At 40.6% G+C, this 22007-nt stretch overlaps 1 protein-coding gene across 7 annotated transcripts in view; it reads left to right on the top strand.

Moving 5' to 3' along the window:
* Positions 1 to 22007, top strand: part of DAAM2 (dishevelled associated activator of morphogenesis 2) — a 202678-nt gene that overhangs the window by 7671 nt on the left and 173000 nt on the right. For 2 of the 7 annotated variants that reach the window (XM_031504231.3, XM_031504232.3), the window contains one exon: positions 10586 to 10722. The exons of 1 other annotated variant lie outside the window; for it this stretch is intronic. The gene's annotated coding sequence lies outside the window, so the exon portion shown is untranslated. Of the gene's footprint in view, positions 1 to 7296; positions 7705 to 10585; positions 10723 to 19315; positions 19567 to 22007 lie in introns of those variants that run through there. 4 more of the 7 variants (XM_031504230.3, XM_085576093.1, XM_031504233.3 and 1 more) reach the window with 3 other exon arrangements.

Here is a 22007-nt window from a genome sequence, read left to right as displayed (position 1 = left end):
ACCATTAAGCTGGGATGCCTGGACTGTGAGTACCCTCCTTAAATCCATTTGGCAGAATCCTGACCCCCCTCCAGGCAGGTGACCCCCATCAGCATCTGCACAACAGATGAAAGAAAGCAAGATCTTGACCAAACATGAGGGGACTTGAGTCCTTTGCTACTTTTGCAGCCGTGTATACAGCGGGAACCAATTAAACTGTTTCTAACAGCTGAGTGCACAGAGAGACAGTTGGTTTTGTTCTCACTTTTGCTCTGATGTGTCAGCATCCTCCTGCACTGCTATGCAGGGATAGAGTAATAACCATGCTAGGGCCCTGCCAATATGAACTGTCTTCCAACTGTGCCCTACTGAGATATGAACTTGCCCTCTTTGCTTGTTTCATACTTTCACTGCCCTGTGGGTCAGGCGTCCCAATGAGTGAATCTCTCTGGCTCTGTTGTAGAGGCTCTGAAATGTGTTGCCAATGCCAGAAGTACAAAGCTTGACCTCAGCCTTTCATCGTCAGCAGGATTCAGGCAGCCTGTGTGAATGTTACAAAGTCTTTGGCACTCACCATTACTAAATTATCAGGAGAAAAACAGATGCGTTTTCTGACTGAAAAATTCTGAAATTTTCCTTGGGGGACCTATGAATTGTTTTCCAGCTGTGTCTGGATTTATCTAGAATAGCTTCATGTACCTGCTGGGGGACATGTGTTGTACTGTAAACACCCTACTGTGTCCTTCATGACACATTTTCTGTTAAATCAGAGGCAAAATTAGCAAGTGACTCCTCACTGTCTCATACCCTGCTTACTTTCAGTGGTGATGTTTACTATATTCACATCTATTGGGATATCTCTAGGGGCCCCTACACTTTCTGATTTACATCCATTAGTGTAGCTCAGCTACTGTGGAATGGGAACCTTACCTAAGGAAATACTGTACATACAAATTACAGTTGACCTATCATAATATAGCAACATTTTCATATGGTATCACTGTACTTTTATCAAAAAGCAATATAAGATTGCCACTTTGTTAGTTTTGAGAATCAGTTTTTCAATTACTGTCTTTGATTTTTCTAAGATACATAAACATACAATTCAGATTACATGCATATCAATATTTAGTTTTTTTTTCTAATTTTAACATAAATAAAATGTTAATATTTAGCTTTATGTATTTTTAGTGACAGAGAGGACTACATTTTATAATCTCTAGAATCAGTTAACAGAAACTGGGAGATCAGGAAGATGATATTATACCTCTGTACAATGAAATATATAATTTGTCCTTTTCAGCTGCTTTAAACTAAGAATGACAATTGCTGCCTCACTTCAGACTGGGAAACTTGTCTAATTGTTTCCCACTGGTCACTTGAAAAGGCATATGTTAATGTGTGATGGTTTTGGAATAAATGTGCTGTGTAGACTGCAGGACTACGTGTCTATGACACAGTTGTCTATGATTGTAGGATGTGATGACCTTGTAGTCTTATACTGCCATGAGTGCACATGACCCAGCTGACCACCCTACAGACTCTGGTGACATGTGTGAGTGCAGCAAATTAAAATGGAAGCAGATGCAGAAAAAGTACCCTCTGTGTTTTGCCTTGTCTTTTCTTTGAGGCATGTTGCCTGAAGTCTTTGATCCAAATAGCCTGCTGAGGAAACATGTCTCTGAGCTAGGCTGGAACAACACTGGGAAAACTGTCTACAGTTCTGGATACTCACTGCTAAGTGGTTACACAGTGGAGGAGAGAGATAGGCAACTTTCATTTTCCCTTTGAGCCCTTTTTAGTTGAGGCCTCTCAGGATTCTTGAGCTCCTACATGAATAAACCTTATTCACAAAGAAGCTAGAAGGAGTTGGACAGTTTGATTCCAGACTGGGGGGCAACACCTCCAGAGAAATGGGAAAAACTCTTTAACTTGCATTAGGAATTCCTTAATTGTAAAATTTAGGGCTAGCTTCTGTTGGCTGACCACTGCCATTAACTTGGGGCACGTGATTTTCAGCGTGCTATCTATAGCTCTGTCTGCTTGCTTGCTTGCAATGGAACACCCAAGGCTGCACAGAACTATGTTTCATTTCTTAATTTTCTGTACAGACTGTGAATTTAAGTCCATGAGTTCTCTAGGTTCCTATATTTGTTGCATTTGGAATTTTAAATCTTCTCACCAACATTTTGGAGGTCTGTTTCTAGGGTTGAATTTTGCCACTTGATGTGGATCATACGTGCTGCATCTTGTGATGCTATCAGGATGGGAAATAATGGGACCTGTAGCCTCAGTGGAGCTCATGGAAAAATTCATCCGTGGGTGTCACAGAAGCAGTTTTCCCAGTTCTTTGATATTTTGTCTAGAAAATCTCCATGCAGAATAAGATGCCACGCTGGATTTGTTTAGTAGCTCTGGGCTTCAGTTATCTCTGAATATCCCATGAAGCTTTAGGGTCACAGCAAATGTTGTACTGCTCCTAGGCAAATGCAGCCAGACTGGAGTTTATTCAGTGGTCATTCTGCCTGGCTCTTAAAACACCAACTTCACTTTTACATATTCACTGAGACACAGTAATCACTGCATTATACCAGTGTCTGAGTATCTGACACACCCAGTGATTTGTTTGCAGACTTTCACACACCCTCGGAGCTGCTACTTCTTAGTTTGGGTCATTTTTACCATGTCTGTGTCAGGTGTCTTTTTCCCTCCAGATATTTTTGGGTGCAGCAGGTTGAGAGGACAACACAAGTCTGCCTTTTGCAGCTCACCTGTGTTGCACCATTAGAGAGGATTAAAACAATCAGGGAACTGGACTGATTATTGTAGGTGCCTTCCAACTGAACTGTTTTAATTTTACTTCTAGTCTCCTCCTGCTGATGGAAGGCTTTTTGTTGCTGTTAAGCTTGGTTTGCTTTTTTTTACTTTTTTTTTTCTATGTGGCTTCTACCCATGTGTTTACCATTGTTTATTCTTTTTGCCATCCTTTCTTTATGCAGCAGAGGAATATCATAGCACTGAGGACCTAAGATGGTAATAACTAAACCTCACCACACTGAACCACTGGGCCAACAGAAGCCTTTTATTTTTCTTACTGTTGTTTGGTATCAGCACAAAGATTTTTTAGACTTCTTCTTGAAATGGTCTTTCCAATGTGTGGTTATGTTTATCAGTATTCTATGACTTTTTTGTCTTGTTTGACATACTGAAGGTTCTCTGCTGCAAAACGTGTCAGAGGTGACTAAGTTGCTCCTTGTCCTGCCTGCTTTGCTATTTGTGCTGAGCCAAGTAGTCTGTGCTGGGTATGCAAGTATGGAGGGTGAGGAAGGGCTTCGTCAACTCAATGAAATTAATGAGTTGTAGGTAAGAGCTATGATGCTGGTTTGGCCAATAATTACAGGCTGCAGACTTCACAGGTTCCAAAAGTTAAGCAAACTCCATCTTGCTTAATACTTTGATGAAATGCTGAAGGGTATGTGAAGCAGTGCTGATCACTTAGAGGCACATACTGATTTTGAATCAGGTCTAAGAACAAAATCTGGGGAATTTGGTATTATAGGATATCAAAGTTTCTTGTCTGTGCTCTACAGTGCTTTTGAACACTAAACTAGTAATCTGTGAGGAAAAAATACAACAGTTTAGGCTATCAGAAAGCATAACTTATAAAATAAAGTAACAATTTTGGTCAGTGCTTTATTTGATTTAGCAATATACATAGTTCTCAGATACTTATGATTAGGTACACTAAGAATGGGACACAGCCTAATATAACTGACTGATTTCTAGTTTATTTTTGTCTTATGGTTCCTTGTTTCTCACTCAACACAGATTTTAAACAAACTGTCCTCTTCCAAAAATTGTTAATATAGATGGTCCCTTGGACTCCACAGCTCTGTGTCTGGGAGTTGGCTTCTACTGGTGCAATTAAACAACAACATTTACAAAAATATTTCTTATCTCTTGATGCTTCAGTTTTTGTGTTAAACATTTATATAATTTATGATGCAACTCAAAACACCACAACTCTAACATATTTTGGCTTTAGCCTGTAGGGCTTGGGTTTTTCTCCACAACTGGTGAGCATACACATCACCAGTTGACTTCAAAAGAAATTGTGGGTGCAGAAGCATTCAGTCATTTGCCCAAGGTCACAGTGATGATCAGGATCAGAGCTCCACAGAGCAATTCCTGGCTCCAAGTAAATAAACACACATGCCAGACCAGTAGAAACTTCTGAGCTGTGCAGGGATCTTATGTAGCTGCACCTTTAGAAGTGGGTCTTGTCTTTCATGGTCAGATTTAAACAGGTACAATTTTATAATGATAATAGCTATTGCCACCTGTGCAGTGACAGTAACTACCAGGTGAATAGGAACTATTGTATGCTATTAAAAGTGTCTTTTCAACTGTAATGATTGTTTTTGAAATATCACAGCTTGGGAATAGCTTGGAATGCTCCTTCTGTGTTGGCTTGACCTACCTGGTTGCAGTGCTTCATTTTATATCTCAGTTACCATGACTGACCTTGCACCAAAGATGTGTGTGAACAATCAGCAAGCCCTGCTGATTTTGTTGTTTTTTTTTTTTTTTTTCCTGTTTTTGTGCAGTTTTTTTTGTTTGTTAGTTTGTTGGGGGTTTTTTGGTTGGGTTTTTTGTTTTGTTTTGTTTGGGATTTTGTGTTTCATTGTTTTTGTTCCTCGTATCTACTGCAGTAAGTTTAAGTCTTACTATAAAATTTAACAGCTATAGAAAGCAGCATGTTGGAGTGCCATCACAGCCTCATTCTTCCTTATCAGCTGAATTGGCTAGGAAGTTCTGACTGCACCTTTTCACAAAGTCCACGAGTCCATTAGCACACTCCAGTGACTGGGGTGCAGCGTGCTGACCAAAACCTCCACATACTTCAGGAATAAGGTAATCTAGTTTTTTGTTAAAGTCTAAACATGATTTATCTAATGGTGATTTAGAACTTAAATAGAAGCAAATCTAGAGAAGTGGGCTAAATATTTTTCTCATTTAGCTGAGTTGTCTAAACACCAGGGACTAAAATGAGCTTATGCAGAACCTTCTAACACTGAGTGAGTCAGGCATGATTATCCCTCTTTTAGAGAGTACAGAGTCACAGACATGAATTGGCTTGCCCATGCCCACACAGAAATGCTCAGGTAATGTCAGCATTAGAACTTAGTTACTCAGAAACACACAGATGTGCAGCAGGTACTGTACTTCTTCCCACCCTAAGTGCCATAAAGACTGCTTGCAAGGTCACACTCATCTTAAAACTTTTCTGAGTATGGGTTTTCTGTTTCATTTTGATTTTTTTTTTAGTATAAAAATAATAACAACTAAAGCAAAGTATTTCAACATGCACATTTTCATCATCATTGAAAAAATACAGTTCCTTGGATCTGAAAACATTTGTACCTGTAGAACATTCTTTTATTGGCTCTTCTGGGTAAACCTGTACACACTGGTGAAAATTGGAAGAGAACATATGAAGATTTTCAAAAGTGATTGAAGAAAATTTCCCTGGCCCTAGCAAAGCACAACACCGAAAATGAGAGGGAAAGCAATTTAAAGGAAACCAGTAAGCTCTAAAGGTTCAGAAAACTTCAGGTTGATGCTGATGCTGAAACTTAGGTTTCCTGTCTCATGATAATTTATGAATACTTTTGTCTCTCCCTTGATCTTGGGCACAACTGTTTGTGTCAACTTCCCTGTGTCCCAGAGTAGAATCTGCAGGCCCTTTCCTTTAAAGCCTTTGGAATTTACATAACCCTGCAATTGTAGCAATGCAAAATGTGGCTCTGGTTACAATACCAAGGGTTTAGGGAACTCAGGGAGAGACTGTAGCAGCAAAGGCATAAAAGTAAAGCAAAACACAACTCTACATGCTGTTTTAATTTTCAGCAGCCACGTGAGAACTGTCCTGCAGTTCCCGGCTATAAATAAATCTCTGCCATCATAGGAAGACAAAAACCAAAACAGTTCACATTCCTCCCAAATTTTCTTAAGGTTATAAAAAATAAAGGAATGGTAAATATTTCAAAAGTAGAGTGTGTCTTTGCTAAGGAATGTCAGATTGTTGCTCAAGGGGGTTGATATTTGCATTTAGCAAAGAAATTTGGCATTAAACCTCTCCTTCTCTGCTCCATCTCTGCCAGCTCTTTTAAGAAAACCACTTAGGACTGCACATAGAATGTTTGCCAGGCAATACTACTTAGAACTCTGTGCATTCACTGCCTTAGTGTCAGCTGAGGCAGGAACTTCCTTTGAGATGAATGAGCATTACACAGAAGTATGACTGCTGCTTCTTGTCAGATGCTACGTCCTTGTTCTTTTATAGGGTGTGTTAGGAAGGTGGAGACAAGGATCACTCCATTGCATAGTGAGATGTTGTGGCACTGATAAGTGTATGTGTGAATAGAGAATCAAACAATGCCCACACCAAAAGTAATACTATAAAAAGAAGCAGGCCTGCTTGATAAGTAAGATTGGAGTTATTGCATGTGGCTGAACAAAGATTTGGTCTCCTGTTCAAATCCATTTTTTTCATCAGAGTGAAAAATTGCAAATGTTGTAGGACAAGCTACCTCACTTTAAGACTCAGGGATGAGAAGATGCAATGCCATGTGAATTGCATGACTAACGATAGCTCTTCAAGGGATGTAAGGACAGACTGAATCATGAGGTGGTGACAAGGACATGAATGGAGATAACCTCTAGTAGAGAGCCCTAGAGTAAACAGGCCCATGTGAGGGTTTCTGTATTTTGATGAAATGAAAAGGTTTTGTTGAAACATCTTTCTTAGAAGGTAGTGATGCTTTAAATTTTAGCCAGTCCAAGGCAACAACAGAGGGACAAGTCTACCAAGTGTTAGTATGGTGAAGTCCCAGGTGGTAATACTGGAGACTAAGAAAGAAATATCAACAACAGCAAACTGGGAAGGAATTGTGGTATACAGGAAAACTGATTTAAATTGACCCCAAGCTGTGGTATTGATTTGAATGGGCATGAGGTCTCCCAGAACAAGATCCATTTGAATTTCTGAGTGTTCCCTAAAAACACAGGAAGGAAAGCTGCAGCAGAGGAGGAGTCTGATGTTGCTGTGAAATGTTTCTACAATTATAGCATCTGTTTCACACTACCTCATCATGGTGATGCACCACAAGACAGTTGAGATCTTGTGGGAAATAAACCAGGGCTTTGGTGGATGCCTGTTATAGATCAAAAGAATGAGTAAAGAAGACCTTCTTTGGACAGCTGGAGGAAGCTCATGACCACCTCACTGTTTGCTGGAAGGGCAATACCACCGAGCACAAGAAGTCCAGGAGGTTTTTGGAGTGATGACAACTTCCTAACACAGATAATGATTGAGCTGAAGAGAAGAGTCACTCTACTGGACCTCTGGCATTTACAAACAAGGAAGAACAGACTGGGGGTGTGAAAGTCAAGGGCAACTTTGGCTGCAGTGACCGTGGGATGACAGATTTCGGATCCTGAGAGGAGGGAGCAGTACAAAAAAAACAGGATAACAACCTTAGAATTCAGGAGAGTAGACTGTAACCTGATCAGAGACATCCTTGAAAGAATTCCGCCATACATGCTATCAGACAAGAAGAGAGGTCCATGAGAGTCCAGTGATTTTCAAGGATCACATTTTTTAAACTCAAGTTCATCGCGATGAGCAGGGAATGAAACAAAAGTGTCAGGAGGCATGTGCAGGTAAGCAAAGAGCTTCTAACTAAACATAAAAGGAAGTTTACAAGAGGTGGGAGTGTGGTTAGATGACTTGTAGTGAATATAGTCACCATCTGAATCTCTGGTGATGGGATAAGGAAAATCAAGACCCACCTGGCCTTGAGTCTGCTAAGGGACATACAGGACAACAAAGGGAGAACGATTGCAAAAGAAAGAAGAGGGAAAAATTAGACCCACTGTTGAAAAGTCTAGGGAACCTGGTGACACAAAAAAAGGATGAGATGCTCAAGTTTTATTCACTGTAATCTTCACTGGAAGTACTCACCTTGAGAAATCCTGTGCCTGTCTGACCTGTGAGTCCAACATATGGAATAAGGAATACTCACCTTCGATGAATAAGAATTGGGTTAGTAAATATTTAACTGAACTGTACAAACAAACAAGTCCCTGGTACCTAATAGGAGCCACCCAAAAATGCTGATGAAGCTGTTTAATATGAATGTGAAACAATCGTTGAATAGCTTTGAAAGGTTATAGTCACTGGGGGAGAGTCCTGAGGACACGAAAAAAGCAGTTGTCATTTTTATCTTCAAGAGGGACAAGAAAGGTTGCCTGGATAGGATAGGGAGCCTCATCTCAATCCCTAGAAAGGTGAAGCAATACACCATCCTAGAAACCAATTCCAAACATATGAAGGACAAGAATATGACCAGAAGTACTCAGCACAAATCCATAAGGAGAAATCATTCCTGACCATCCCAATAGCCGCCTGTGGTAGGGAGAGACTGGTAGATGCTGTTTATCTTGACTTTAGTAAGGCTTTTGACACTTTTACATAACATCCTTATTGACAAACTGATGAGCTATGGGCTAGATAAGTGATTAGTGACATGGCTTAGTAGCTAGCTGAGCTGCTAGAAAGGCTACAAAGGTTGTGGTCAGCAGCAAAAAGATCAGCTGCAGGCCACACAAATACATTACCCCAGGTTTAGTTCTGGGATACAAAACTGTTTAACATCTTAATTAATGGCCTGGGTGATGGGACTGACTGTACCTTAGGCAAGTTTGCTGACAACATAAAACTGGGAAAAAAATTGATAGACCAGATGGTTATAGTGCTGTTTGGAGGCATCTCAATAGGAATCTCATGGAATTCAACCAAGGAAAAAACCAAAAATACCTTTTCCTGAGGAGGAAAAGCCTCATGCATCAGTACAGGCTGAGGCCAACCAGTTGGAAAAGAGCCTTGTGCAAAAGGACTCGGAGTTCTGGTAGGCAACAATTTGAACACGAGCCTGAACTGTACCACTGTGGCAGACAACAGCCTTGGAAAATATTAATAAAAACTGCCAGCATGTCAAAACAAATTATCTTTCCTCTCTGATCAACATTGGTGGGACCCATCTGGAGGGTTGTTGTCCAGTTCTGGGGTTCTGCAGGGCAATAAAGAGAGAGAGAGTGCAATAAAAGGCTGTAAAGATAGTTAAAGGACTGGTGTATCTGACATAGAAGGAGAGAAAGAGAGACCTGGAACTGCTTATCAATATATATGAATAATTTAATGTGTGTGTGATCAAACCACTGAATCAAGCTGCTAAATGACATTGTGGAGGCTCCACATGTGAGAATACTCAAAACCTGACTGGATGGGGCTCCAGGCAACCTTTCCTAGTTGATTCCTCTTTGAGCACAAGGTTTGGAGGAGATGATTGCCAGAGGTCTCATCCAGCCTTAACAGTTCTGTGCTCTGTGATATCTATTTTTTATTCCTCATGGTTGTATTGAAGCAGTTCAAGACTTGTGATCACAGCTGGCACTTATTTTTTTGGCCAAAGTACTATTTGTGATGGACTGTCCCATATTTTCTTAAAATAAGTGACACCAGAGCAAAAATCAGAAATTGTGGTGGAGGTTTTTGGGGGGTGAGGAATTTCTGCCTGTGCTATATACAGTTTGAGGCTGGGTAGAGGACTTCACTCTCTTGTGATTCTAATATGATGTCTTTCCCCAGTATCAAACACTTACAGGGGGGTGGGGAGAAGAGAGAGAGACAGAGAGGCCCGAATTTGGCTAATGCTGATAGACCTGTGTTAAAGTTGATACTGTTCCTTCATGGGGTTAATGAGGGAAAAACAAAGCCCTGTTTTTCTGTTATGCCCCAAAGACTACAGTTTCTATGAATAACCTTAAGGCACACACATGGAGAAATTGACAATTCTAATGATGTTTGTTCTAAAACAGATTAGTTAAATACCATGGGAAGCAAACAAGGAAAAGGTCGCCTTAATGGTATTTCCTAAAGTGGCAGTACAGCAGCATTTGTGGAATGTCCTAGAGCACACTCATTTGGCTTTAATAAAAACTAATGAAAAAATCCAACAACAAGAAAATTAGCTGAATGATAAAAGCAAATAATTCAAAACAGACTTCCTTATAAATCCTGGAAATCATCTGTTTAGAGCATCTGATAGAAAGAATACAACGCAAATAGTTCTCTACCATCTGAAAAACATCTTTTGTATGTTAATCACGCTATGTGCAGAAAAAAAGGTGTTTCTTTTCCTTTATAAATGATCACTTATGATCCCTATACTCACAGTTAATGTATAGAGTGACAAATCAATTTGTCCGCAGTGCAGTTGCAATCAGTGTTGAAGATATAGTGGAAAATATGAGATATTCATATGGGATTTGATTGTAGAATTATTTGATTGTAGCATATTAAGAGCACTGCTGAGTGCTTCAGTGAAGAAGACTAGTCTTGCAATGAAAATAAAAGAGACCATATAGGAACCTCTGTATATATTTCTTCTGTAATGTCATTTGAAAGTGAAAAAACATTGGAGATGCCTTTTATATTGAGAGAAAGCTAAAAAGAACTATTTATTTGCAATTGTTTCTCTAGACGACCATCTCTGTATTCAAAGCAGCTGTATTAATTGATCTGAAGTGGGGCTCTTCCTGCACAGTGAGGACCTGAACTGAACAGAGACGTACAGAGAGAAAGAGAAGAGCGAGTCAGAAACTACACAGATCATCCAGGTTAGTACTGATTTGCATATGGGGAATGGAAGAGGAACAGAATACCAGGGAAAAAATTGCTATAATTTTGTTTTCTTAAACATGTATGATGTGTCCTACATTCACCAGGATACTGCAAGGTGGTAAGATGTTTTTTCAACTTTAGAGCAAAGTTACAGCAAATAGGGCCTCACAAACCCCAGTAATGGAAAAACAAGGTGTGTTTAGAAGCAGCACATATCCTAATGCCAAAAAATTGTAACCTCCAATCCCATCTGTGTTTTTACCCCATCACCATTTCAGCAGAACAGAGCTGGTATCTAGGCTGCACTACAAATGTTAGTCACACCATTACTCTGTCTGAAGGCCAACATACTAACTTGGTTTTGATTATAATTGTAGTCTTAAGCAGAGGCATTTCTTGTAAGTTAATAAATAGACTTATTGGAAATGGTAGTTTAGTAATATTCTTGATTTTATGCTCCTTCCTTCCTTCCTTCCTTCCTTCCTTCCTTCCTTCCTTCCTTCCTTCCTTCCTTCCTTCCCCTATTGTCTCATGATTTTCAGTGTCCTTTCTTTTCTCTTGTACGCTTGCAACAGTGATTTACAGAGACAAAATAATGTGAAGCCTTTTCTCCCCTTGGTATTTGCACTTTATGTGATGCTGTGAGTTCTTGTGACCCAGTTCCCCAGTGACACCAGCTCTGCAGCAGGCTTTACATGAGTGTAATGTGAGTGGGGAGTGTGGCAGAGTTAAGAAAGTGCCTGATGTGAATGGGCAGGGCACTGGCAAATCAGTGGTCAGGGCTCAAGCTTCATCATCCTTCTGATGAACTGAGCAGTAAGTTTCCTGTGGTTGTCTCCATACTGTCTTTCTGTCAGCATCCTAAATAGCTTCCACAGCTGTTAGAACCTCACACACACCATTGCAAAAAATACAAGTGCTAAATTTAGATTCTGTCATGTGAAACAAAACATGATGTTTGGCTCACAGCTCCAGTTTTCTATATGTGTGTGGTTATGTATTCAAAATATATAGATTTGCTCCCCATAATTTTAAAACATTATTATTTTACATCTTTGAAGTCTTTTGAAAAACTGACAAATTAATTCCTGATTAGCTACATCCCTCTAGGTGACCAGGTTCTTCTCTGGCATGTGCAGTGGTCCAGGAGCAAATAGTTTGAGGGGCTCAGTCTGTGCATGAACATCTTCCATAGAATCAGGGCCACTACCTGGTTAAATATGTGCTGCTCTCCTGGCATACACCAAGTTTCCCTCCGGCACAGACTGCCAGGATGGAATTAAAGCTTGCAGAACCTGGGTGTGCCCCTCTTCACTCAACTGCTTCACAGAGAAAGAAATGTATTTTTTGTCTCCAGAGCAACTCTGCCTTCTGGTAAACACGTATGTACTACTTAGCACCTCACTGGAGCATGGGTGCTCTGCATTGCCTGTCAAATGAACCCTCTTGCCAAGTACAACAAAGACAGTTTGCTTCTCTCTTGCCCTCACCCTCACAGTCCAGCAGATTTCCAAGAAAGCAAGGCAGTATCCTTTGCCTAGAAGCAAGGAGCCACCTTTCTGTAGGAACATTGTCCCACTTCCAGGACTCCTAAGCATACAGGAATTCCTGTAAAGAAGGTCAAGTATCCTTCGGGAAAGTGTGTGTCACAAAGTAGGACAGATTTCATGTGATGAAAATTATGTCTAAGAAAAATCAGGGCAGGTTAAGAGCAGTTTAATAGAGAGAGGGCAAAAAACCCCAAAGCAAAACAAACAAACAAAAATCCAAACCCAAACTAGACTAAAACACCAAAGGCCTCAAAGCCAAGATAAAGAGTGGCTATCAAATACTGAAACTAAATGTCATTTGCAGTTAATTGCTATAATAAGGTCAACTGCCTTCCTAAGTGATTTCTGCTTCTTATTAGGGGATCAGTGCTGCTGATTAGTTTGCATGTAAACTTCCAAGAACATGAATAATCAGAGTTTAGCAAGACACACCAACTGAAACTAATTCTTCTAGGTCTCCTGCAAAGAATACACAGTAAGCAAATGTTGTCCCCTGTGCAGCATCACTGATTGATCCAGTACTTTTTGCTCCAGCTACTTTCTTTTCCACTGAGATGCTACAAAGCACTTTAAAGCACTCAGAACTGGCTATATTGAAGTAATTTTCAAAGGAAGTGAGTTTTCTTGGTAGAAGAGGAGCAGTGGGACAGCTCAGTCATGAATTCTGCAAAAAGGAGGATATTTAGCTGGAGTTCCCTGCCTGCTGAGCAGTTGTTTCAGGATCCACTAGTAGCCAAGTATCATTTTAAAAATCCCAAGGCTGTTCTATTGGGTTTTAACATGCCTCTGTCAGCTTATAGACCACAGAGTTACAAGGGCAGTTTAAAAACTGACATTACTGTTTCACTTTCATTTTGTGTCAACCAGAATAAAGGATCTGGCCTAGATCCTGTATCAGAATAAGAAGGGGAAATAGCCTTTCCATTTCCATTTCTCTGTTCCTTTGATATAAACCACTTTGATTTTTCCTGGAAGTCACCGAGATCTCTGTCTTCAAAGCTGGAGACTGGCTTTACTTCTGACTATATTAATGCCCTTTTCTTGGCTGGAACAAAACTTGTTGATCTAAATCATTGGTAATTAAATGATGGTCAATAGAACATCAGGTATTTCCTAATCACTCCCAAAACTTAAAAAGGCCCCCAAGCCCCTCCCCTCTATGCAGCTAAACAAGTCCATGTGCATATATCAGGGGAATAAAAAGGAAAACAACCCCTGATCATTCAGAGCCCAAACTAAATTTTAATTACTATTAGTGGAAGTTTATGTTGCAGTGCAGCATAATCAGCTTGGATTCTTTTTAAAAAAGGCAAAAAAAAATATTTCAAATGAAAAACATTGAAGTATGTCATTATACAGACCATTATTGGAATAGCTGCCTAGGGACAAGCTCATGCCAGCTGCCTTAGTTCACGTATTTAGTAAAATGTAAACAACAACATATGCATAATAATATTTGTGATACAGATCACCTGCCTGCATACTGCATCTTTCTGTGACGTGACCATTTGGTAGAGCAGAGATTTTTAAAATTAAAATTATTCCTCTGGAAGATGGGAAAATATATACAGAATAGAAGGAAGCAATCAAAAATGAGGGGAAGGCAGAGGAAGATTCCATTTTACAAATCAGTGCCCTCTAGTTTCCTAAATGAAATTCATCTGAACAACTATTTTTCTAAAGCTCTGGTCTGTGCAAAATCTCATGAAGAAGTTCAAAATGACTATAAGGTGTCAGGTGTGAACACAACACAAATTTCTTCAAGGGAGGCAAATGAAGCCATGATGAAGTTGCTGACTACAAATATTTACAGTTGTCAGGGGCTGGTAACTACCTTTAATTGCCTACAGATGATCAGAGTTTTAGTGGCAGGAAATTTAATCTAATTCTGGCTGATTCTGATTCTCTTGCCTTCAGGGATGAGGGTTTGAGCTGGCCTGTTATCTGAAAATGGAGGTTCTCTCTTTGAAGATGCTTGAGATATATCAAGGAAAACTACAGGGGAAAAAAGAAACAACACTTGTAAAAGTTGCATTTTTTTTTCTTTTTACTTCCAGTTGAAGTAAAGACAACTCACTCTCTAAAAGCTCCTAAGCTCCTTCTTTTTGGAGAGTAAATGCCTTTCTTCTTTCCATAGCTGTTATCCAAGATGCAGCAAATACTGATGCTTTCTTTATTTCTTTCTCTCTTTCTTTCTCTCTTCTCTTTCTCTCTTCTCTTTCTTTCTTCTCTTTCTCTCTCTCTCTCTCTTTTCATGCTCCTTTGCCAGCACACAACTTGTGCAGACCACTCACTACATCTTAACCAATACAAGGTCAAGTATTTAATGGGCTTGAGAAGCCAATAAAAGAAGACAAGGAGCTGTAAACAACACAGGGAAAAGGATGAAAATTGAAATGTGCTGCCTTCAGGAAGGTCCACTAGCAACTTACTATGATGGATACAAATTTGAATGCAGTTTAATTTGACCCAAATTTTGTGGTGTGGGTCATTTTATAAAAGGAAAACCCAATCTTTTAAATTTAAGAACAATTAGTAGAAGTAGCTTGATAACTAGTACATTGATTTCAGGTATTTTCAAGAAATTATCTTCATATTGAATGTCATAACTTCTCTTAATTATATAACTCTTACAGATCTGATAAGATTTAGTTTCTAGGAGCAAATTTATTTATTTGTTCCTATTTTTTTTTTTAAATTGAGAAAATAAACTCACAAAACTAAATGTTTGTTCTGGGTTTGCAGTGGCATCTTACACAACCATATTCTTCCACACTGTAAAGAATGCTGCAGGAAAATAATGACATCAATAAATAACGACAGCAATAAATGAGATGCAAGCTAACCCTGTCACAGTTTCATTCAAACATCCTGAATATACTCATGTGTAAATGCATACATGCATGCACAAGTGCGTACATACATTATGGTTCATCAAGTGCAAAAAAAATCTTGTGGGGTTACAAGTTATGAATTTTAAATAATAATGAATTTTATTTGAGATGAGCCTTGACCAGATCTTTTCTTTTTGAAAGCTCAAGGCAGGTCCTCAAAGTGATATATCAACAACATTGAAGATGTTGGTTAGGTTATGTGGCAAGCACATTTCTCTCAGACTCAGGATTTTTCATAGAGGTGCACAGAGAGAAATGAAAGAGAATACAATTTCTATTTCTGCTCCTTGTTTTTCCCATGTGGAATGTGTTTGGAGAATTGTTTACCTGGAGTGAGTGCTTGATTGGATTCTGGTGAGGATTGTTTGAGCCTGATGGCCAATCCAACCCACCTGGGGCTGGACTCTCATGCAAGAGGGTCATGAGTTGTGTTAAAGTAGTATGTAGTTTTAGTATCTTCCTTTTTTTATCGCATATTAATGTATTTTAGCATAGTTATAATAAAGAAATCATTCAGCCTTCTGAATTGAGCCAGACATTGTCATTCCTTCCCATTGGGTTCACCTGCATTTACAATAAGGTTAGGATTGAAAAACTTTAATCTGAAAAAGTATTTATCTATCTATCTATCTATCTATCTATCTATCTAGGTATCCCTGAAATGAAGTGTCTTTATTCATCTGGCAGTCAGTGAGAGTGGAATCCAGCCTTTAGATCAGACGGTGTGATTTCCACCTAAAGTTAAAAATAACTTTAGGGGGATTATATAAACTAAAAGAATGTACATGAATTTCTATTATATTGACTAGATATGCCTCATTTCATCCTCTCAGCAGCACGGGACAGAATTTTGTGCATTTCACTGGTAAGTGACAATAGTGATGGATCCACCACCACATTACAACCAACGCCAGTGTAGAGCAGGAATGTTGCTCTGTATTTCAGACTGGAGGGATGCTCAGAACGCCGTGTGGCATTTCAGAGGCTGCAGAAGTGATGGGAGGGTAGGAAAGGCCTGTTAGTCCTGGGCCCTGTGGTGACTGAGCTGCTGAGCCTGTGGCTGCACGGGCTGGTGGTGTCAGGCAAGGCACGCAGCCAAGCACAGAGCCGTGGTGTTTACTGCCACTGGCAGATGGAGCAGGCAGCCTGGCACTGGGTGCCCTCTCACAATGGACACTTTTGTTGTTAGAGTAATATACCCATGTCCTTTTGTTTTGATGAGGGATCTAACAAACACTTCATCTCTACAGAGGTGGAGCAACATCTCAGAAACGTTTTTGCTTCTATCTTCTGAAAGGAATACGGTTTTGAGCAGCAAACTATTTGATTTTCTATGTCCCTTTCCCCTTTTCACTCCTAACTATTCTGGGCACTTATACACAAATAACACTACAGCTTTTTTTGGTTTTGACCTTGGTCTTCAGAACCTACAAATTCTTGTGAAAATAGGTGATTTCTTTAATAGTTTTATTCCTAAATTCAGGAGGAGCTGCCTTTGTAGGTATGTTTGTGCTGCCTTGCAAAGTAGACATTATGTGATACACTGTTCAGAGAGACAAACACACCTTTTTCTTTTTTTACACCTTTAGCAGGACTTTTAGTTTTGCTGTTCCCTATAAACTAAGACAGCAAAATACCTCCTATTAAATATCACTTCTTGTGCAAGGGGAATGCTCCACTGAATCAAACATTTCTGCAAACTGCAACACTTTTCAGTTTTCTCTGAGGTATCTCTAGTTCAGTATTTAATAATAAAAACCATTGGATTCACCATCAGCTTCTATTCCAAGCTGTTACTAATGCAAGTATTGAATTATGTAACACCAAAGTTTAATGCACGTCATTGTAATTGAGCGAAGAGAGTCACAAAAAGAATTAGTTATTATCTAGTTTCATTTACTGGTGACTAAATACTGAAGCATGCAGCAGAATTCAAATTCTATGTCCTTGTTTAATATACCACACATTTCTCCTAGAGCCAGTAATAGAAAACAGGAGTTGTGCTGCAGCCATGAGACAATGCTCTGTCAATGGAACATCCAGATGCTGCGGTGAGAGGGGGCCAGCTTTCACATGGGATTATGAGGAGAGTAAGGAGCAACATATGTAAGGAACTGCAGATATTCCTTTTTTATCTTAACATTTATGGTGATGAGATCATTCTTTCAGTGGCACAAGCCTGTTTCCTGCTGGCACTTTCTAGTGTTTTGCCTGTTCTTGTTTTGTGGAGCAGTGGAGCATCACTTTAGCTTCCCTCCAGCCCCCAGTTTCTCTCCATCATTGGTATCTTTGCCATTCCATTTCCCATCCACTGCAGCACCTCACTCTATCTCGTAGACAGACACTGCCTGCTTTGAACATATCAGAACAACCTTATCTACGGCACCAAATGGATCACAGCTTTGTCTTAAAGATGGGAAAGATGTTAAAGATGTTTAATTAACTTTTAACTAATGGATAAGGGCCATTTCTCTTTGTTTCATTGTATCATTACAAATGGTTCAGTGTGGGGCTGGGAGCTTTGGTAATGTGAGCATGCCTAAGCCCTGTGTCCTGGCCTGCTGCTGCAGGTTAGTTTCTAGGGCTGGATACAGGTCACTGTGTCCAGAACCTTTGCTGTAGTAAGGAGAGGGATGCAAGAGAAAGAACTGGTTAATCATTCCCAGGTCTTCTTTCAGGCTTTCTTTCCTCTTCCAATAAGAAACTGAGAAGTTAAGAGGTGAGGAGGAGGGGGACCAAGGCAATTAGATGGAACTCGAAAGGACCAGCTACAGAAGTATGTTCTGCATGGGGAAAGAGGGAGAAGGACTTAGAAGAAGAGATAAAAAAAAGTGGTAGCTAGAGATGTGAGTTAGCTAGGAAAGTGAGGATTAATAGACCAATGGGAATGTGTGAACAGAGGAGAGGACAGATGGAATTTTAAGATCTGTCCTACCATGCATCACATGTATTTTGCATATGTAAATAATACAAAGGTTTCTCAGGCTTTATGCTGGGAAAGGCAGGAGCATAGTACAGCTCACAGAGGAACTCTGATGAGTACCTGTGGTTTCATAGAAGGCTCATAGTGCTGAATATTGTAATTTAGTCATGTGGCCGAATAGCTACCCTGCTTACAGGGCAGAAGGCATAAATGCCAGTAGTTATTGGGTCCCTACTGAGCCTGTTTGTGATGGACCATTATCATTAACATGGTTGCATTCAGTTTTTGGTTTGTACCCATGTTCTCCTCCATAGGACCAAAGAAACAGAAATAAAGACATCACGGCTTGCAAGAAGTTTGTACCTGTTCTGTGCTTATTGTGCATTCATTTAAGTGAAGGCAGAGAAGACAGGACAGTGGTGAATTGGTTTCTTTGGCTAGTGAGTTTGAAGACAGCATTTTCCCACAGTAACTTGCTTTCTCTGGATGTGTCATTAAAGATACACATATCCGTGTGTGTCTATATATGACTTTGCCTGTGATTTCTGTTGATTGGTATTGTCATCACGAGATGATGCAGTTATTGCAAATGTCTTACATATACAAAAAGCAAACCATATATTTCCATGAGTTGAAAAGAAAGAGATTTTGCAGATGGTGTTACTATCTCTGAATTTCAGTGTTTCTATTTAACAGAGAATGTGGTTTCTTTCACTTCAGACAGCAGCACACAGAAGGCAGTCAACTTCCCCACATTAGTCTAGCTATTAAAATCAGATTTAAAAGTGAAGTCAGAAATTAGCGAACACGGTAGAAACAGCGGTTTAAAAGCTATCTGGAGAACGAACTTAGACTAAAAACTAGGAAATGAGGGCTTTTTATTCCGTTAAATCATTACGGGGAATAAAATCTCTTAAGGTCAGAGCGAGCTGAGCGCCGGGGGAGATCCCTCATTCCTGCTGCAGACCGTAGTTCGGGGACAGGGTCAGTGCTGGGGTGGTCCCTGCCTCAGCCGGGATCCCGCTGCCGGGGACCCGCGCGGGGAGCGCCAGGATCGAGCCCTGCCACACCTGGAAGAGCCGTGAGCGGCGGAGAGCCGCGTGGAGGAGCGCTCCGGTAGGAGAGCGTGTCTCGCCGCGGCGATGGGGGCGGCGGGGAGCCCCGCTGCCGCGGCCGGGCCGGGCGGGCGCGGGGCCCTTTAAGAGAGCGCGGCGCGGTGGCGGGGCCGGCCCTGCCTCCCGCAGCCCCGCAGCGGCGCCGGGCCATGGGAAGCAGTTCCCGGTCCGGCTCCGGGAGAGCGCACGTAGCAGCAGCAGCAGCAGCAGCAGCCCAGCTCCGCTCGCTCAGCAGTATCCAGCGTGGGGAATCAGCGCTCTGCCTGCCTCTCCCCGACACGGGGATGGACGTTCCTGAGCACTGAGCTCAGCCGCTGTACAAAGCAAGTAGGAAAATACATACATCTGGATGAAATCGGTAAGTCGAGCTGGAGGTACATCCTCTTCTTGGGTTGCAGCTTTCCAGTTTCTTAATTTGTAATGTTCTTTGCAAGTTTTTTTGTTTTTCTTTTACTTTTAAGCAGAGCAGCTGGAAAAACATGGAGGCAAAATAAAAGTGTAAAAAAACTTTGACGATTTCTCAGTGCTTGTGCTCCTATTTTTGAAATCCTCTTTCCACATAGAAGCTTTGCTGCAGGAGTAAGGAAGGAGAAACCAGCAAGTGCTTTTGTATGTGAGAGGACAGAAAGCGTTGCAATTGGCTTTTCCTTAGGATACGATTAAAGATTTCAGAAAACAAACAAACAAACAAAAAAGCCAGCAAAACAAACCCCAAACTTTCAAGAAGCTTGAAATGCCTTGTCATTTACTTTTCCAGAGTAAACACAAGCCTCGCGTTGAAGTCTTAAACGCGCTGAGATTTGTGCAGCGATGAGCAGAACTTTTAAAAACCGTGCTGTCAGTGTCCATCTGGATGCCAAAGTATTGCCGGGCAAATTTTTATATATATATATATATTTGTTTAAATTTTAAGTGGCTGCATCGTCAGCCCTGGGAGGGCAGAGGCGGGAGGTGCCGTTCCCCGCGCGGCGGGCAGAGGGCGCTGCTGCTGCAGCCGGCTCCCTGACGAGGAGAAGAGCGAGGGGAGCGAGATGTTTTAAACCTTTAAACCAGCAATTCTTCACACAGCGCAGAGCTGTAGCACGTATCGCATCCAATGTTTTTAGATTTCATTGCCTTAGGTTCTGGCGGCAGTTTTTTTGTCTGATCGTTTTGTACGAGATGATGATATGAATTGCAAAGAGAAATGCGTTAGAGCCTGGTTTATGACCTTATCTTTTCTGGAGCGTGTTGTGGAGTCATACCGGATCAAGAAGGGAAGGGAAAGTGTGGAATCTCTTGACAGTGGTGTGGAAGAAGGAACTGTCACTTAGTGTTGATCAAGTTGCAGGCTGGAATTGGACATCTGACATGGGAACATTTCCCTGGTATCCAGTACAGTACAGCAGAGGTCAGAGATCTACAAGGGACTAAGACTGTAAACCCTCATGGCTGAATGGCATATTGTCAAGTAGTTTGGGGAAAGGGGAAGTGTCGTGTCCAGGTGTACAGCTTTCCTCACAGAAATCCCAATACCGCCAAAAGAGGCTGACAATTGTGCCATATTTCACCCATATAAACAGTTAGAAAATGCTGCAATAATCTGTTCACACCTTTGTGTGCATATACTTGATTATGTATCACCTGGGGTGTAAAATATTCTTCTTTGTGGAATTTGGGACTGTTTAAATCAAAGGCTTTAAAATAAATGGAGATATTATTTTAACCAATGCAGCTCTCTTGTGAGTAGAGAAGGACCAGAGCTGTCAGTTTCCCCTCTGATCCAGCATCTCTTAGAACTTGATGTTTCTATTGTGACCCAGGGCTTTGGTTGTGCCTTGATCAAGACTTTTCTGTCTGATGGTATTCCTGTTCCTTACAAATCACTTGCAGTGGAGTGGAGAGATTTGCAGGTTTTGAGTCCTTAATGTGAGACATGCTGGGCAAAGCAGATTAAAAGAACTGAATGACCATATGGAATGCAGTCATTATGACTGACAATTATTATGTCTCTTTAAAAAGTTTAGAGTTCTACTACCTCTGCTGAATCAGTGGAGTATGTGAAGACAACTTTGTTACCTGCAAGAGATAGTAAAAAGCTTATTGTGTGGCAGTGTATCTGTGTGATGTTAGTAGTTTTTGAAGAAAAAAACCAGCCATTTCTTTATACTTCTTATGCTTCATTAGACATTCAGGTATGAATGGCCTGCAAAACTGATTTACTGGATCAGAGGAAAGATTTCCCTCCTCAGTTCTGCTCTAACTTGCAGTCATTAGATGTCTGACTACTGCCTCAGTAACTTATGGAGGAATCTTTTCCCTTCCCTTCAAGCAGATTGCATGTTCAATGAAAATAATAGTGCTATCAGACACTCTGAGACACATTTGAACCTAGCAGATGCTTGCTTTCACAGGAGGCTACTTTATGCATTCAAAGTGTCTCCTCCACCATCATTGATGTCCAGTTAAGCTCTTAAAAGTTGCATCTCCCCACTGTTTGTCTGCATGATGTGGTAGCTGTAGTTGTTTCAGTTTAATTCTCCTAATTGCCTATATTTCAAATTAAAATATTTTCTTTACAAATGGAGAAGATAGTATGATGTGCCAGATCTGATTTTTACTGTGTTTGGAAATTCACTTTAATATTTGTTTTATTTTGCTCCCAAGTGTTTTCCTTCAAGTTACTTTGTACCTGGGAGTCAGCACTGTAAGTCTGGTCTGTGGCTGATGCTGAGGTCATACAGTTAACTCCTGCAGAGTTCCCAAAACATTAGCTTAATATGACATGTGTGTGTGATATTTAAAATGTAAAGGGATCCT

The sequence above is a fragment of the Lonchura striata genome, chromosome 3 (assembly GCF_050655825.1).
Source record: "Lonchura striata isolate lonStrDom1 chromosome 3, ASM5065582v1, whole genome shotgun sequence".
Lineage (NCBI taxonomy): Eukaryota > Metazoa > Chordata > Aves > Passeriformes > Estrildidae > Lonchura > Lonchura striata.
The sequence above is the reverse complement of the archived record's forward strand: the minus strand, read 5'-3'. Positions and strand labels throughout refer to the sequence as shown.